This window comes from Rhineura floridana, chromosome 1 (genome assembly GCF_030035675.1).
Source record: "Rhineura floridana isolate rRhiFlo1 chromosome 1, rRhiFlo1.hap2, whole genome shotgun sequence".
NCBI classification, from domain to species: domain Eukaryota; kingdom Metazoa; phylum Chordata; class Lepidosauria; order Squamata; family Rhineuridae; genus Rhineura; species Rhineura floridana.
The window spans coordinates 90375622-90381621 of NC_084480.1; positions in this window are offsets into that span (position 1 = coordinate 90375622).

Below are 6000 nucleotides of genomic sequence, written 5' to 3' on the forward strand. Positions count from 1 at the left end.
AACTGTCTCTAAGCAAGTATCTTGCCATACAGCTCTCGGGCGACCAGCCCCTGCCGGAGGAAGGGCAAGCCCATGTGCTTACCTTTACCCAGGCCACACCTTGTAGGTGAGTAGGGGGGCCTTCCTACGTCATCCCCACCCGGGGCTGGATAACCCTTGGGTAGATGAGATAAGTTGGCCCCAGAGGCAGCCCATATCCTGCCCTCAAGCCGGAAAGCTCTGACAGACAGGCCTCCAAAACCGCCAATCACCTCCAAAGGTGCCTAAGGGGGCCACCTAGCTGTCCTTACCTATTTCCCTTCCCGCACCTTCCCACCACAAAAAGGGGGACAAATCTCTATTTAGTCCCCCTTTACCCCACTGCTGAGAAAAACCTCTCGCAGACACCTCTGCAGGTCTTTCAGGAAGAAGTCGTTACCTGCATCAGACAGATGAACGCCATCGGTCCTGTATAGTTCAACCTCTGAATGCTGAATATGGGGATGCGGAATGGCTAAATCCCCATGCCCAAGAAGAGCCAACCGAATATGCCTGTTGACCTTCTTCCATGCTCTATCGAGCGCCCATGGATTCCATACCCCACACCACACCCTATGTGGGAGCAAGTCTGACCATAGCAGACGTACCGAAGGCCACCTTTGCCTTATCACCTGCATGTCCTTACATGCCTGAACCCTGAGGGCCTTGCCCTGCAGCAAACCAAGGTCATTACCACCCAGGTGAATGACCACCATGTGCGGGGTTGTCCGCACTACATCCTGCTGGAACAGAGTGGGTAGGAGCCCCTCCCAACGCATTCCTCGCCGGCCAAGCCACTGTACCGTAGCCCAACGACTGAGGCCTAGCTGCGAGCCCATGCTCGACCTCGCTGCCCTCCGGGCTGCCCAGAAGATCATGCTGTGGCCGCATATGAGGATGCGCGTCTGCTCCCTCCCCGTCCAGCAACCTGTCAAAACAAATAAAACTTATTAGGTTTCCAGATTCCCAAGCCCTCTAAAAGGGGCGAATGTAGCCCTTAAAGGCACCAGAGGACCAACGTCCAACTGCCTGTACTCTTGTTTGGGGAAAACCAATACCTGCTGCCGTAGAAGCAGCTCCAATTCTGAATGAATGGGTTCCAAACTGTGAGGGGTCAAACCCCAACTTATGCAATGCTTGCTTTGTTAATGCCCCAAACTGGTATTTTGTGAGGGGAACCTCACTTGCATGGGTAAATAAATATCCATCCCCCGGTCCCCTATCTGCCAAAAATGCTTGTAAAGCCCACACTGGGCAGAGGGTAGGCACTGTGGATGGGGCCAACCTGACGCGTCGTCCCTTACACTTCTGGTCCGTCTTAGACCTTCTCAGATTCATGCAAGCACAACCCGCTTCCATGGTAATATCTGCCAAATGAAGGGCACGACGAGATAAGTCTCGCTTGGAGCCAGCTACCACGTCTCCAATTCAAAAGGCACCAAAAAACAGTGTGAGGGCCACTGCCTGAAATAGTAAGGCTTCATAGTTGGAGGAGCAAAGTTTGTCCCACTGGCCACTCAAAGCTATTAAGATGTCGACTGAAATAGGTCGAAGGGAATCAGGCATGGCATGATGCTCCCTAGCCCACCCTGCCAACATGCGGTGGACCCTGAAGTCCCCTGCATAATCCTGAAAACCACCTGCCTTTGCTAAGAATGACAGCGGGGGAGGGTGACACCAACCCCGGCTCCTGGGTTATCACGGCCTGTTTCAGAGCAGGAAGCCACTCCGGGGACTTCCACTGGGGGGGCTACCAGGCCAAAGCGAACAAAAGCAAAGGCTCCAGGTGGCTCAAATATGGGGCAGCGGCAAGGGGCTAACAGTACTGTATAAATTTTATTACGGTCATAGACCAGCCAGAAATTTTTCATATAGATATTCACAAAACAAATATACAGTTAAAAACAACACATTAAAAAATCAGAGAATAGATAATAAAATACAGGGCAATTTTAAGTCGGAGCAATTTAAAATATATAAATAAGATTCAGAATTTCGGGGTCATCAGTTTTTTTCGAATTTCAATCACTGAGGCAAAAAAGTTTGCCACCTTACAGGTAATAAAAGGATCTTTGTCAGCAAATAAATGTTGGACGTATAAAGTTGAATCCCTGCATTGAAGTTTCTGTAATATAGGCAGTATGAAACGACATCGGGGGTCGTCGTAGAACTTACAGTCTAAAAGCACATGATCAGCAGTCTCAATAGCTCCAGCATCACAAGGGCAGAATCGTTCAGAGAAGGGAATTTTTTTGAACCTGCCCTCTAAAAGAGCAGACGGCAATACATTAAATTTGGCCAATGTAAATGCTCTTCTGAGCTTTGGTGTATATAAATGAGATAGATACTGGGCCATAGTGAATGGTTTTGAGTGCAGGTTAAATGAATGCCCATACTCAGAGGAGGACATAAGAGTTTGATAATCCACATCTAGGATTCTCTGCTTAATGGTCTCCATAGCTTTCACAGGGCCCAATGCCAAAACACGTAGAGGGGAAAATCCCAAGAACACAAGGTGAGTATCAAGGGATTTCTTCCATTTTGATTGAAAATTGTCTGTCAGTACAAGGGGAGACAGACCAACTGGTTCAAAAATTAGTTTCAGCCAGTACCGATATTTAAGAATCCAAATACAGGACTCAATAGTGGGCATACCAGTAACAAATCGTAACTTAGCATTCGAGACACAAGGAGGAGTGCCTAATATACTTCTGAGAAACTTGGACAATTATCTCAAAAAGTGAAAAAGTACTATATATACTTACTTGGGCCCCATAAAGCAGTTTAGAGATAACCTTAGCAGAGAAGACCTTTAATGCCGAGGGAATATACTGGCCACCATTTGTATGAAAAAAAGATAGCAGAGCTTTAGATGTTCTTGCAGCAATTGCTCTAGTGCCCGCCGCATGGAGGTGCCATCGGCCAGAAGAATGGAGTGAAATTCCTAAATATCTATAGGATGCGACTTGCTCAATGGAGGAGTCATTTATCTGCCATCGGTATTTCGTCTTCCTTCTTGAGAACACAACTACCTTAGATTTACTATGGTTAATTTCTAACTGGTCATTCAAGCAATGAGAAGAAAGGGCTCTTAACAATCGGCATAGACCCACATGTGAAAGAGACAAAAGGACAGCGTCATCCACATATAATAGTATCAACACAGGCCTATTAGCTAGAGATGGATAATGAAAAGGGTTTTGCATCAGATTTATAATTAAAGAATTAATATACAAATTGAAAAGAGTAGGAGCCAAAATGCAGCCTTGCTTCACTCCTTTATATGTGGGAATGGAACTAGAAAGTAAGCCAGCACGATTGCATCTAATCTGGACATGAGTGTTTTGATAAAGACCTCGGATCAGGGCCAATAAACGTCTGTCTATAGAGGTAGATTCAAGTTTAGCCCAAAGGATCTCTCTAGAAATGGAGTCAAAGGCTGCCTTGAAGTCAATAAAGGCAGCAAAGAGAGAGCCTCTGGGACGGTTCGTATATTTTTCAATTAGATGCTGTAATGCTCTTAGAGCTGAGCTGGGATTACCCTCAGTCACGGCACGAATTGATCTAACTTACTTACGATATTGGATCCGAATCTTGAACAGCGAAGATTCAACCTTGGTTAAGAAATGTTGGTATGATCAAATGCTGCGGGAAGGGTGGGCCATGGAATGCCAGTCACTATTCTCCAAATATGATCTTTCCCCAGCTAAATTATTGGAACTAAGCAAAGCAGCACTTACCAACTGGGTTTATGATTATGATGCTGCTCAGGACCGTGCGTCCATAGTGTTGGCCCCGTTCTCAACCTGGTTCCCATATATTAAACTGAATCATATGGCAGCAAAGTACCTAGAAGTACTTGATAGAGCACCAATCAGAAAAGCTTTTACTGCATTACGGTACCAAGTAATGCCCACAGCCTATCTTGATGGCCGTTATCGTGGCATACCAGTGACTCAGCGTCTCTGTATCTATGGCTGCGATGCAATTGAGGAGATTGTGCACTACTTACTCCATTGTCCACTCTACGACGATCCCAGGAGGAAATTTTTATCTCCATTTTTAGATATTTTAGTACATAGTTCAGATAGTGAGAAGGTAATCGACGTTTTAATGGATAATTTTGATTCAGTGACCCGCGCAGTCGCCAATTTTGCATTGGCTGCACAAAAACTGAGAGATGCCTTTGTGAAACGAATCATATCCTGAAAAGACCTTCCTTATTTTTACATTTGTTTAGCTGTCTAAACCAACTAGAGGTTTTGTGTATATATGTATGTATATGTATGTTTGGTTGCACATGGCCTATGGCTAAGCTTGCAATAAAGTATTCTATTCTAATTAGATGCTGTAATACCAAGATGTGGTCCAACGGGGAGCGCGATGCCCTGAAACCAGCCTGTTCCTGTTCAAGGATATTCTCTTGTTCCATCCAGGAGTGAAGCTTACAAAGTAGATGGCTTGCATTTAGCTTACTTACTATGTTTAATAAGGAAATGGGTCTATAATTAGCTGGATTCTCTCGTGAGCCCTTTTTGAAAATCGGAACAATGATAGCACAACCCCAGTCTTCCGGAATGCAGAGGGACTGGTCTATACTAGTAAAGAGAGCTGCTAAAACTGGGGCCCACCACTCCATGTTAGTTTTGATAATCTCAGGGATGATATTATCAGGCCCAGGTGCTTTATGTGGTTTCAGCTTTTCTATAAGGGAGATTATAAGGTAAAGACCTTTTTATGCTCCAAGGCATTTTAATCATTTTTATCGTATCGTTTGAATCGTGTTACACTAATCCTAATTATCTCCTATTTTGTTTCATTGTACTTTTTTTCTTTTGTATTGTATATGTTTAGTGATTTATTGTTATGATCTATGTATTTTATCTCATGTTGTCAACCGCCCTGAGAGCTATTTTGCTAAGGGCAGTATACAAACCCAAATAAATAAATAAATAAATAAATAAATAAATAAATAAATAAATAAATAAATAATCTCATTAGTTGAGACAGGGGGCCAAATAGGCAAATCATCTATAGAGGGCTGCATTTTTTTAGGCTTAATTAATCCAGAATCAAAAATATTTCGAAAATAGGATTCCCAAGTGCTGACAGAGACATGATAATTCACTGTGGTTGAATTAGTTGCCCAACCCCCTGACACAAGCTTCCAGAATGTAGCTGTATCATTTGTCCTGGAGGCAACAATCAGGGCTTGCCAGAGATGGGACTGGGTCGCTCTTTTTTTTTGACGAATTAAATTTTTGTATTCCTTTTTTAGGGCGAGGCATTCAATCAGAAGGGCAGATAAATCCGATTCCCTATAATCCCTATATCGCTGAACAAGCAAATTCTTTAAATTTACACAGTCTTTATCAAACCATGGCTTAGATGACCTTTGACGTGGAGGGGGCATTAAAGAAAAATTAGCGGATAGACTTGATTGGACTTCCAGTATCAGCTCCTGATATGCAGCCAATATAGATGCACCAAAATCAGCCTCTAGAAGATGTTCTTGGCAACTAAGGAAACAAGGAGTATGAAGGGATGCTTTCAAGTCCTTTTCTGTTTTTAGCGACCATCTTACACGAGTAGCTCTCATTTCTGGAACTATTTCCAGAGAGATTGGATGGTCAAAATAGATCGTGTCATCAAAGTCTAATGTTAGGAGCAAAGGGAGATGGTCACTGTCCAGGCGACTTTCAACTGTACAGGAAAGAGTCTTACTATATAATTTGATAGATGTAATAAAAAGGTCTATTATAGAAGCTCCTAATCCAGATAAATATGTAAATTCCCCGTTAGTATCGCCGTATACAGAGCCATTCAATAAAACAAGATTCAGCCTAAAGAGTAATTGTGTAAGGCATAAACCAGCATAATTGAGTCCAGGGTCTTTAAAGCGTCGGCAGGGAAGGTGAGGAAGCTCATCTAAGAGAGGAGGGATTTCGTGGAAATGAGCAAATAGCATTTCGTCATTAGGAC